The sequence below is a fragment of the Euleptes europaea genome, chromosome 3 (assembly GCF_029931775.1).
Source record: "Euleptes europaea isolate rEulEur1 chromosome 3, rEulEur1.hap1, whole genome shotgun sequence".
NCBI classification, from domain to species: domain Eukaryota; kingdom Metazoa; phylum Chordata; class Lepidosauria; order Squamata; family Sphaerodactylidae; genus Euleptes; species Euleptes europaea.
This window is the reverse complement of record NC_079314.1, coordinates 183,831-196,791: the sequence shown is the minus strand read 5'-3', so window position 1 is coordinate 196,791 and position 12,961 is coordinate 183,831.

The following is a 12,961-nucleotide window of genomic DNA, read 5'->3' as shown; positions in this document are numbered from 1 at the left end:
GGTAATACGATAAGCCAGGTTATCCCTTCTCACCAGGGATGCCGGCAGCCTCCAGGTGGGACCTGGGGACCCCCCGGAATTACAGCTCATCTCCAGACTACAGAGATCGGTTCCCCTGGAGGAAATGGGTGCTTTGGAGGGGGGACTGGATCTGACAACCCTACACCCCCCCCATCCCCTGCCGGTGGCCCGGGGGGGACCTGGCTACCCTACTTTACTCCTCTTTACTCTGCTCTGGTTAGACCTCACCTAGAGTACTGTGTTCAGTTTTGGGCACCACAATTTAAGAAGGATGTAGACAAGCTGGAAGGTGTCCAGAGGAGGGCAACAAAGATGGTGAGGGGTCTGGAGACCAAGTCCTATGAGGAAAGGTTGAAGGAGCTGGGTATGGTTTAGCCTGGAGAGGAGAAGACTGAGAGGGGATATGATCACCGTCTTCAAGTACTTGAAGGGCTGTCATAGAGAGGAGGGTGCTGAGTTGTTTTCTGTTGCTCCAGGTCGGACCAGAACCAACGGGTTGAAATTAAACCAAAAGAGTTTCCGTCTAGACATTAGGAAGAATTTTCTAACAGTTAGAGCGGTTCTGCAGAAGAACAGGCTTCCTCGGGAGGTGGTAAGAGCTCCTTCCCTGGAGGTTTTTAAGAGGAGGGTAGATGGCCATCTGTCAGCAATGCTGATTCTGTGACCTTAGGCAGATGATGAGAGCGAGGGCATCTTGGCCATCTTCTGGTCACTAGGTGTGTGGGGGGGAGGTAGTTGTGAATTTCCTGCATTTTGCAGGGGGTTGGACTTGATGACCCTGGTGGTCCCTTCCAACTCTATGATTCTATGATACTTCTGACGGAGGAAAGGGCATCATGCTTTGGCCAGCGTGGTGTAGTGGTTAAGAGCAGTGGTTTGGAGTGGTGGACTCTGATCTGGAGAACCGGGTTCAGTTCCCCTCTCCTCCACATGAATGGCAGAGGCTAATCTGGTGAACTGGATTTGTTTCCCCACTCCTACACATGAAACCAGCTGGGTGACCTTGGGCTAGTCACACTCTCTCAGCCCCACCTACATCACAGGGTATCTTTTGTGGGGAGGGGAAGGGAAGGTGATTGTAAGATGGTTTGATTCCTCCTTAAGGAGGAAAGTCAGTTGAGAAAGTCAGCATATAAAAACCAACTCCCCCTCCTCTTCCTCTCCTTCTCCCTGGTATCACCATTACTTCAGCCAGTTAAACACCTTTGAGCCAACACTGACACAAATCTGTAGAATAAAGTAAAATGACACCAAAAGACTGATATATCAAGGTATCGCTGTTAAGGCAAACATTATTTGCCTTTAATAGCTTTTGGGGAGGGGAACAGCCGGGCCAGCGTTTGCAGAGAGGGTTAGCATCTGTGGTTTGCTTCTAAGGGGAGAGCTCCCAGGGGAGAAACCATCCAGAAAAGTTCTTGCTCAGTTTCCAGGAACTTCAGGGGAGGATTGAGAAGCAGCCTTTCTGTCAGACTCTGATGTCCATCCCTACCTTCCCACAAACAGACACGCTCAGACAGATGATCCTAAGCAAGCTAATAGACAGGCCCCACTCTGAAAAAGCAAATCCACTTTGCCTCGATTGCTGCCCTAATGTCAGACTCTGATGTCCATCCCTAGCTTCCCACAAACAGACACTTTCAGACAGGTGATGATCCTAAGCAAGCCAATTTAATGGGAGAAAAAGGACAGAGTTTCAGAAGTTGGCTGCAGCTCACGCAAGTAAGGGCGGCAATAGAGGCAAAGTGGATTTGCTTACAATAAAAAGGATTCAAAGCGAAAGCAACTTTACTCTGGGAACCTGCTGGTTCCTATGGCTACGACCAGATAACAGTTCACACGGCTTCCCAGTCTCTCACGGCTTGAAAGTCATACCATAAACAGAATTCAGTATGAGATCACAGCCTTGACCAGCCTTGACCTTGCTAGCAACCGGCCTTGAGAGGAGGTCCGCCGCAGGTGTGCAGCAGTGAAAGTTCCACTGGCTCACACCGGCTACTCTAAAGCAGTAAGGCCTGACACTTTCCCTGCAGGTTGTGCCCCAGGTTTGTTTGCTTAAAATGTTATTTATAGATCACTTTCCCATAAAGCAGTTACTAGAAACAAAGTCATGAAACAACTGCTAAAGTGATTGATGGTAAGTAGCCAGAAAAGCAACAGCAGAAACTGAATGGCCGAAGTCACTGCCTACTGGAAAAGAAACGCTTGATGATTTTTCCGGAACCTTCACAAAGAGAGATTTCCTCACCTGTCCAAGTAAACAGTTCCAGAGCATTGTCATAAAGGGTCCTGCTCACACCTACCTCAGTCCTTATCTACCACAGGATGGAACCAGGGGCAATTCTTGGGGGATTGATAACAGTTTACATGTGGACTCATAGAGGGAAAGGATGCCTTTTAGGTATGTTAAAAGAGAAAGAACATCTGTTTGCCTATCCCTCTAGGGACTTTCTGCCTCTGGTGCCATTACATTTGGGGTCCAAGCCCCTGTATTATGGGTTGCTAAGTGGTCTAGCTGTCAGGGAGTTGAATACATATCTAAATGCACTGTACGTTTTTATCCCAGCTTTCCTCTAAGGAGTACAGGGCTTTATATATAGGGTTGCCAGATCCAGGTTGGGAAATACCTGGAACCTTTGGGGGTGGAGCCTGGGGAGGGCGGAACTTGGAGAGGGGAGGTACTTCAAAGGAGTTTAATGCCATAGAGTCCACCTTCCAAAGTGGCCATTTTCTCCAGGTGAACTGATCTCTGTTGCCTTGAGATCAGTTGTAATCCCAGAAGATTTCCAGCCATCACCTGGATGTTGGCGAACCTATTTATACGTGGTTCTCCCATCCCCGTTTTATCCTAACAACAACCCTGTGAGGTAGGTTAGGCTAAGAGAGTGCCGCTGACCTAAGATTGACCGATGAGCTTCATGGTACAGGAGGGATTTGAACCTGGGTCTCCCAGCTCCCTATTTGGATGCTTCAGCCACAACTAGGTATCAATTGATTGGATTCTGGGAACACCACCTGATTGTCAAGAGTCATGCCAAGAATTAGGCTTTTTGCCTAGAGTCGTGCTTAGTTCTGTTCAAGTGTATCCATTGGTTGTGCTATTCAAGTGTATCTATTAGTTTGTCTGTTCAAGTGTATCTATCATGCTCTCAAGAGTCATGCTATTCTGGCAGGCTCTTGACATGAGTTTGGCCCATTTCTGTTCACATGTTACCCTTTGGTCTTGGTTGCTCTGAACTGTTCAAGCTGTTCTCCCTCCTTTCCTCCCTCCCTGCCCTGCCCTTGAGTCCCTCGCAGGCAACATCAGTATTATGGCTTACTCACTCCCTGCTTCCTACCAGGCACTGTTATCTTGTAATTCCCAGGTTGCTTGGCTTTGCACCTGGGATGACTCCATGCTTAAAGTTATGCTTTGTAGTTCGGTTCGCCATTAGCAGCTTTGAACTTGTGGATTGCTCATGCTGTATCTGCGGCTCCTGAATAAACGTTTACCTGCTTTCGACCTGCCTGTCTGAGCGAGTGACTTTTAGGGATTGCCGAGGTTGGCTGGAGAACCTCACACTGATGGCCTTTGAACTTTATCTTTTTTTAGGCACTTAGAGAAGTCAATTTTTTTGTTGCTTGCATTTTGCATTCTAGGGTTGGTTGAATTGTTGGCGAGCCGTGCATTCTGTTCCCAGCTTTGTTTCAACTGAAAGAGTAGGTAAGATGTTAGCCAAATTGCCCTTTAACTTGGGGAATTAGCTGGCAAGATGGCAAATTACAATATTTATTTTTATAGCGGTATCGCAACCTTTGTCTACCAGAGTCCGTAACTGTGACCTTCAAATAAAGACAGAAACAATGGATTTCCAATTTAAAAGTATTTATGTCCTTTTCATTCAATCGGTGATGCACACAAACATACAGAAGATCTAGGAATATCAAGAGAGGAGTATAAGCACAAATGCCAACGTGGCAGGAGGTCGTTGGTGGGATTATATTTACCTTCCAGACGAGGTGGTGTCCAAGCTCAGTCAGACTAAAACAGATTGAAAGTTAAAACCGAGATGGGGGCAGGGATTCCCGTACTCTTGACCAGCAAGGCGGGAGGGAGCGAGGTAACGCTGCGCAAACCAAACCAGCAGAGTAACGGCAAAAGGTACCAGGAAAGACCTAAGGTGTCTGAGAGCGATCCCAGAGATTCGAGAGAGCTAAATGGGCAGGGGGCACCCCAGATATACTGTTTTTCTGGGGGCGGGGAGAGAGGTTTCACCCCTCCTAGGTTCCCAGGTGGCAAAAGGTGACAAAGGACTAAGCTGTGGCTACCGGGGTGGGGTAGTGAGAATTTGGAAATCTATTCTGATTCCAATGACTTTTGCAACCCGTGATGAACTGGAACTTCTCTGCTGACGAGATTAACATACTGGAACAATGAGTGCGATCTGTGCAAACGTCCTAGGATCGCTTGGGCATGGCAAGAGGAATGACTCATCTTGATATCTGGATCGCTGTTGACGGCCTATTAAGCGGTGGATGTTGCAAGAGGAGGGGGGGTGTTTCACATCGACTACGTGACTGTCTGCTTTCTATGACATGGCTGCGGCTGGAACAGAGGTTGCACAGGAACATGGCTTCTCTCAGGTTCACCGGAGGCTGCCCTACATTTGCTTTCTGGCTGCTAACTGCACGGCACTCGCAGGAGTGGCCAAGTCCGTGGCAACGGAGCGCGCAGCGACCGTCCCGTAGCGTTTGGGGCGGGCGCATGGCCAGCACAGTAGTCAAGTGTTTGCACAGCGGGCTGCCAGCTCCAGTCCGGGAGGTTTGGGCAGGCCCGTTGGCTATCAAAGAGTAGGTTGAGGCTGTATCCCTATATATACGGAAACAAACAAAAAACCAGAATGCACGGTTTGAATTGGTTTTGACTGGCAATTTAAGTGAAATTCTCCCCTCCCAAATATCTTTATTTATTCATTTAATACTTGTTTACTTTATACCCCACCTTTCCCCCAATGGGGATCCAAAGTGGTTATGCTGACTGGGCCAAGGTCACTCAGCAAACCTCCATGGCGTATGGGAGATTTGGACCTGGGTCTCCACATCTGGCACTCTAACCACTACACCAAACTAGCACTTTACCAGGTGAGTACCAGGTAACCTGGAGTCCAAGTTACATGTGGTCATACCCCTGATAGCCAGGTAGCTGGCTTACTGTGCTGCAGGCTAACTCCTCCTTCCTTGAGGGGTAATTTTCACAGCCTTTGAGTGTGGGCTGTACTGAGCCAGTTCCTGTAAAAACGAGGGCATGAAAAATCTTCCCCTGTGGCAACGAGGGAATGCTCCTTTGTGAAGAGCTGGACTAATCGTGCTGCTAATCATGCCCGAGACAGGAAAGTTGTGGCTTTTCATTAGTGCTCCTAGAAAATCTAGGGTTTTTAATATATGGGGTTTTTCACTGAAAGGTTCAGTCACGCACCAGCTCCTTCAACAGACGTGGTTGCTGGTCTTTCTTTGCAATGCAAAGATTGTGTAGAGTTGCCAACCTCCAGGTGGGACCTGGAGTTCTGGATTTATAACTGATCTCCAGGCTACAGAGATCAGTTTCCCTTCCTTCGCTGGGCACCACCCCCAAATCTCCTGAAATTTCCCAAGCCAGAGTTGGCAAACTCACTGGGGGGGCAAACTGGTGTGGTCAGCACCTCACGCGAAGTGAGATCTCCCCTCGGAATGTGTCCCACAATCCTTTTCAGTGCAGAGTGGGTCTTTCTTTGGGCAGGCAAACAACACCCCTTCTGTGTTGATCGACAGTGTCTCCGTCAAGGAAATTTTAAATATCATTTGTGTTAGAGAGGCTTTTTGAGATCTGTGCTAAAGTGATCGGTACATACACTGCATGCAGTTTCACTCATGGGATCTTGCTTAGCAGGTGATGAGAAAGACCCTTCTCCGCAGAAACCACAGAGAGCAGCTGCCAGTCAGAGGAAAAAATCCTGAGCTCAAGGGACCGATGATCCAACTTGAGTATAAAGCAGTCCATGAGTTCATAAAATATATTAATATTCAGGGTAATCTATATTCTATACCAGGAGAAGTTAGTTTTTTTGACATATCAATAATTCAAAATAAACGTTAAGACTGTGATTTTGAATATTTTATTCTGTTTCTGTAAGTAGTGGCTAGAGCAGGGGTGTCGAACTCAATTGTTACGAGGGCCGGATAGAACATAAACACCACTTGGTCGGTTGGGACATGCCTTGCCTGCCCAGACTGAAAGTGGGGGACGGGTAGGGGGCTGCCTTGGCTGGCTTGCGGGCCAGATAAGAGCTCTCAGGTGCTGGATCTGGCCCGTGGGCCTTTTGTCTGACACCCCTGGGCTCCATGCTGAAACCTAACCCCATATCTGCTGGAAATCCTACTGCTTGTGTTTCAGTTGGCTTTGCCCACTGACATACCAGGCTAGCAAGAAGAGGGCAACACCCTGATATAATTAATAGCTATGAACTCCTGTGGGTGGACTGTAGAAGAATTTAGTATGGGAGTTTCTTCTTCTGAACAGCAGCGTTTTGCTTGATCACTTTGCAAAATGGATATGTACGGCGTCTTTAGCAGCAGCTAGATGCAGAGATGTTTTGCAAGGGATGCTTCTCTTGGGATGGAGCAGAAAAAGCTTCTATTGTATAATCTCTGCCTGTCAGCCTACAATGAATGGCACAGGAACAGAGCCTGTTTAAAAAACAGCCACCCCCCCCCCCCATGGCTACTTCAGCCTTCATGGCAATGTGGTCTTTGGTGCACGTTTCCAGATGTTCCTCTCCCTAAGTGCAGGCATGGGCACCTGCAAGCAGCCAGGGCTGTTCAGTAAGGGTTTGAGTCCAGTGGCAGCTTAAAGACTAACCAAAGTTCTGGTAGGGTATGACCTTCTGTGAGTCACAGCTCACTTCTGAAGTCCAGAAGAAGTGAGCTGTGACTCACGAAAGCTCATACCCTGCCAGAAATTCTGTTAGTCTTTAAGCTGCTACTTGACTCTTGCTCTTTTCTACTGCTATAAACAGACTAACATGGCTACCCATCGTGAACAATAAGGGTTTGTTCACCCACAGGGCTGTTAATCTGGAGTCTGGGTTGCCAGATCCCCCCTGGTCGCCGGGGGTGGGGGTGGGGGTGGTAGGGTTGTCAGATCCAGGTTGGGAAACTCTTGGAGATTTGGGGATGGAGCCTGGGGAAGACAGGCACCTCAGAGGGGTACAATGCCATAGTTCACTCTCCAAAGCATCCATTGTCTCCAGGGGAACTGATCTCTGTAATCTGGAGATGAGCTGTAATTCCGAGGGATCCCCAGGTTCCACTTGGAGGCTGGCATCTCCATTGAGAAGGTGGGTTTGGAGAAGGCACTTGCACCATGGGTGACACGCACCATGGGTGACACGCACTCTTCACCAGCCATGTACAGTGGCTCAAGAGGAGCGTGAATACAGGATGCTGACTTCTGTCTGTCAGCATTATTTGCGGTGATCAGCAGTGATTTCCAAGGGCCCAAGCAAACAAAGGCCTTTCCTGGTATCTGAAATCCTTCAGTATCCAGGAGTGAGCCTGGGGACCTTCTCTGAATAAAATCCATGGGATCTGCTCCTCCTGCTTTTTATTGCCTTGCTAGGGCTGCAGATGGATTTAACATCAGGCCATTGACCAGATCCAAGAGGACGTTCATTGGGCCGTCACAGGCCTCTTTGGCCTTGGTTGGTCACCAGCTGTGCAGGCTTAGGCTGGAACCAAGCCAAGCATCTCCTTATCGCAAATCTATTACTTCTTAAACTCTGCATCTGACCTTGGCTGGCTGGCTTTGCCTGCGGGCAAAGAGGGTCATTGGTTGCCTGTTCAAGGGCTTTCCAACCTGACATTTCCCCCTCTTTTATTTGCTGCTCTGATGGTTTATGTGTTGTTTGTATAAAGCAGTGGTCGGCAAGCCGCGGCTCCCGAGCCGCATGCGGCTCTTTGGCCCCTTGAATGCGTCTCTTCCCGGGGCCCAGGCTGCCGTGGTTCCTGGCCCAGCCCAACCGCCGGCGGGATCCCGCCAGCCGGCCAGGAAGCCAGCTCCCCGCCTCCCCACTCCCCCGTCCGTCGGCTCAGTGGCTCCTCCGCATCCCCGTGCTCCAGCGCGCCCCAGGCGGGAGGAGCCAGCAGGTGAGTGGGAGGCGGCGCCCCCCTCCCCCGGCCTCCCCTCTTCTCTCTCTCTCTCTCTCTCCCCGGCGGAGAGGGATCAGAGGCGGTGGGGAGAGGAGGCGGCCGGCCGCCCAGGCTGCTGCTGCAAGGGGGGGGAGAGGCAGGCTCCGCCTCACGCTGGGCCAGAGCGGGCTGAGCACCTCGTGTGCTCCCGCCACTGCTGCCTCGCCCAGCCGGCCCGGGAAGGTGGGGAGGGCGGCGGTAGTGGGGCGCAGGGGAATCCCTCCCGGAGGCTGACTCCGTCGACTGGGGGTGGGGGTCAGGCACAATGGACTTTGATGGACCAAGGGTCTGATTCAGTATAAGGCAGCTTCATGTGAGTGCAATTGGGGTGGTGGTCCCCGAATCCCTCCTCTCATTGGACCTTTCAAGCCGACCGCCTGCCAGTGCCCAGCGCCGGGAGGGCGGGGGGGGGGCAGAGAGGAGCCCCCTTCCTGGGGCAGGAGGCGGCGGCGGGGGCCTCTGAGGGTTGGGCAGCCAGCCTCGGTTGCTGTTTTATTTGGTGGGGGGGGGCTTGGGAACCGGGAGGGGGGAAATCTGCACTTGCACCGTTTGGGAGGGGCTGTGGGTCAGTGGTGGAGCATCTGCTTGGCATGCAGAAGGTCCCAGGTTCAATTCCCGGCATCTCCAGTTAAAGGGACAAGCAAGTAGGACGGTGGCTCTCAAAAGAAATCTCAATCGTTGTACTGTTGATATTTGGCTCTGTTGACTAATGAGTTTGCCGACCACTGGTATAAAGGAAGCATGTGATCAACTAAGCCGAGGCACTTCTGCCCACACTCCAGGTTACCCCCCCCCCCCAGTAAGAAAACAGAGGTCAGACCTAGGAAAGTCAGCTTTTTGGAAGTGGCTCATCCCTTTGGCTAGGGTTGCCAACTGTCTGGAGAAAAAATGCCCTCTTCCATTAGTAGAGTTCTAACGGGATGTTATTTACCAAGTGATGTTTACAAGCCTTTATGAAAGGGACAGGATGTTTTTTCTTCCAGGCAGTTGGCAACCTTATCTACACCTGAGAGGGGCAGAGGAAGGCGGTGGAAGTCAGAACTCCTGCCTTCTATGCCTTGCTTCGGGAAAGGGGAAAAATACTTACAACATCAAGGAGTTCCCCTGGTGGCAACCCTCCTGTGGGCAAAGCAGCCACCGGAGCTGTATGGCAAAAGGGGACAAGGCAACTTGGCCGTTAACAAGGCAGCGTCTGGAAATCTTGGCTCGTTTCTTCTGGACCAGAGTGAACCGGCGTGCGTGGGGATGGGATGAGAGGGACGAGCAGGTCGTGGGACAGAGAAAGAAAAGGGGAGGGGGAGGCAGATGCAAAGGGAGAGAAAGCCCCTGTGTTTTCTATGGGTATGCAGGAGAGGGAACTTTGGCAGCTGCAGCTTGGCCTGCAAGGGGGGGGGGGCTTTCTCTTGCAATGCCGTCTTCTGTAGGACTATGAAAAATACAGGAGTCCCATTCTGGTGGCCCTAGAACCGGGTTCCCCAACGTGTTGCCTGTGGGTGCCGTGACGCTCACCAATGCTTGCCGTGTCACCCACCAAACTTTTCAGAAAGCTGTAAGGCAGGGCTGTGTTATTACCTCCCCTCATTCAAATGGAAGGCTTTCCCATGACTAGTGCAAAGTGGTGAGAGAGGCACGGCACTTGGCTCCATCTCCGGCAGCAGCCGTTGCAGGGTTTGGCCTCCGACTCCTGGCGCAGCCATTTTGGGGTGGCGGCGCTCTCTACTCCCTCTCAGTCTTCCATTGGTACCCGCAGGCTCTAAAAGGTTGAGGACCCCTCCCCCAGAAAGACTAGGGCAGAATAAGTGGCACTATGTCCCCATGGCTCCTGAACAAGAAGCGAGGGTAGGGTTTCCAGGTCCCCCTGGCCACTGGCAGGGGGTGGGGGGGGTAGGGTTGTCACATCCAGGTTGGGAAACTCCTGGAGATTTGGGGATGTAGCCCGGGGAGGAGATGGACCTCAGTGGGGTACAATGCCATACGGCCCACCCTCCAAAGCATCCATTTTCTCCAGGGGAACTGATCTCCGTAGTCTGAAGATGAGCAGTAATTGTGGGGGATCCCCAGGTCCCACCTGGAGGCTGGCAACTCTATGTCGGGAGGTGTAGAAAGTACTGAGATGATTTTGTTAAGGGATGTGTGAAGTTTGGTGTTTGCAAAAGGTTCTCCTCTCCAGGCTGGGCCTAAAGCAGGCAGGCCTGGAGGAACCGGGGCTCACAATACAAGGAATGTTTCTCAGCAGCTGTAGAAATGGTTTGGTTAAAATGCCCACCAGCACTGGAAGAGAGGGGCCTCCTGCCTAGCTGAAGAAAGGGGGCCGATAGGGGTCTGTGTGGAAAGGAAGTGCAGTTTAGATCGGGAGAGACTCCGTGAAGAATACCCCGGAGACAATAGCTGAAGCCCTCAGGAAGGAAAATGCAGGAATTTCTCTCTCTCTCTCAAATTGGTGAAAGCGGATCTGCTGCTCCATAGGTGAGGCTTTACCTGCATGTCGTAGGGTTGCCAGCTCTGGATTGGGAAATTCCTGGAGGTTTGGAGGTGGAGCCTGGGGAGGGTGGGCTTTGAGGAGGGAGGGCCCTCAGCAAGGAATGCTACCCCAGGCCTAGAGTCCAACCTCCAAAGCAGAATGGTATAATGCCATAGAGTTCAACTGCCAACTGATTTCCGTCACCTGGAGAGTAGTTGTAACGGGGGGAGCACTTCAGTAATGCAGGGCCTGCCTGAAAGGTCTTTCACCTTTCAGCACTCTGGAATGCCCGTGTGTACATAAACACGGCTCAGACGTGACATCCGTGTCATGGGTCACACACACACACACACACACACACCCCTTCTCTCTCTGCTGCTCTCTGCTTCTCTGCTGTGCAATCCATTCTCAGTATGCATAAACAGCCCATAGACACACTCACATTGTTGAAGTTGCAACAATCCTCTGCAGTGCTCAGGCAAAGCCCTTCAGTAACATCTGACCAGAGAATTAGTTGTTTGAAAGATGCTGTTGTTCCTTGGAAAGAACTTTCTATGCTTAAGTAAAATGCAGTTTTAACTTGTGGATTCCAGCAGGCGATGACGTTGTATGTATGGGATGGTCAGAAAAGTATCAGAATAGGAAGGAATCTATAAAGTCGGTTGCTCAGGGAGCAGCCGTGCAAGGCTGAAGGATTCGTGATTCGTTATGCTAACGCTGTAGGGGTTGATTCTAAGAGTGCCGCTTGCCTGTAGCTTTGTTTTGTGAATTTTGTTTTGTTCTCATTCAACAGCTGTCGAGACTTCCTCTCCGCTTGTACTGTTAAACGTCTTGAATCTTTTGATTAGTAAACTGGTTAAAAAGGATTTTCTGATCTCCAGAGTGCTATTGTGATCTGACCTAACCCACCTAGCACTTTTCCAGGCACTACAGTAACAGTGGGAGATCTCCAGAGGGTGGAGCTTGAGCAGAGGCGGGAGTTCAGAGGGGATGTGATTCCGTGGAGTCCACCGTCCAAAGGTGCCATTTCCTCCAAAGGAGCCGATCTCTATGGAGATCAGTTGCAATTCTGAGAAAACTCCAGGTCCCGCCTGGAGGCTGGCAACCCTCACCTCTCAAAGGAGCATGGTGTACGTAACAGAACATCGCATGGCACCCACCAGATCAAAGATGTGCAGGCTTTTGAGTTGCAGAAATGCTGATAATGAGCTGCTGTATTAAGGTGTGTAACCAAATTTTTATGACTGTACATGACCTTGCGTGATATGTACATTTAACTTTTTCTGATTACATTTGTAAATTTCATAAAAGAAAATAAAAAAATGAAAAGGTAAGCACACATCTGTTTTTCCTTCCAGAGTTAATAATAGTGAGCGTGACTGATGGGGTGGTGGTGGGTGTTGGCTGGTTAAGACAGATAAAATCATACAGAGGATGATGGTGGAGGAAGCATCAAACCCCTTTCCCTTTTCTGTTTGGCCCCAATCCAGCCGAGGACCACGGGAGACTGAATTTGCCCTGGTCCAGGCTGGCCTGATTTCGTCATATCTCGGAAGCTAAGCACTATCGACCATGGTTATTGTGTGGGACCCCACCAAGGAAGTCCAGGGTCATTGCACAGGCAGGCAATGGCAAACCACCTCTGAACGTCTCTTGCCTTGAAAATCCTACAAGTGCTCCATAAATTGGCTGTAACCTGATGGCACTTCCCACCACCCATGATGTAATTCACTTTTTTCAGGTGCTGGGAAGATCCTGGTGTCCCCTAGTGTGACCGTGGGGGTATCCTGCAATGAGGAATGCAAGCTGAGCGAACGAAGACGAAGCGTTGGTTTTTATATGCCAACTTTCTCTATCACTTAAGGCAGAATCAAACGGGCTTACAATCACCTTCCCTTCCCCGCCCCACAACAGACACCCTGTGAGGTAGGTGGGGCTGAGGGTTTGTGACAGGCCCAAAGGTCACCCAGTGAGCTTCCATGGTCGAAGTGGGGATTTGAACCTGGGTCACTCAGGGTCCTAGTTCACCATTCTATTCACGACACCACCCTTGCTCGCTCCCAATGTACCAAATACATCTTACTTGTACCTGGTTGCAGAATTTTGGACTCCTGCTAGCAGGTAGTTAATAATCATGTCTGGGGTCACCAGGTCCACCCTGGCCAGTGGGGGTGGGGGTGGGGGGTAGGCTTGCCAGACTCAGGTTGGGAAACTCCTGGAGATTTGGGGGGTAGAACCTTGGGAGGACGGGGTTTGGAGAGGGGAGGGAGCTCAGCAGGG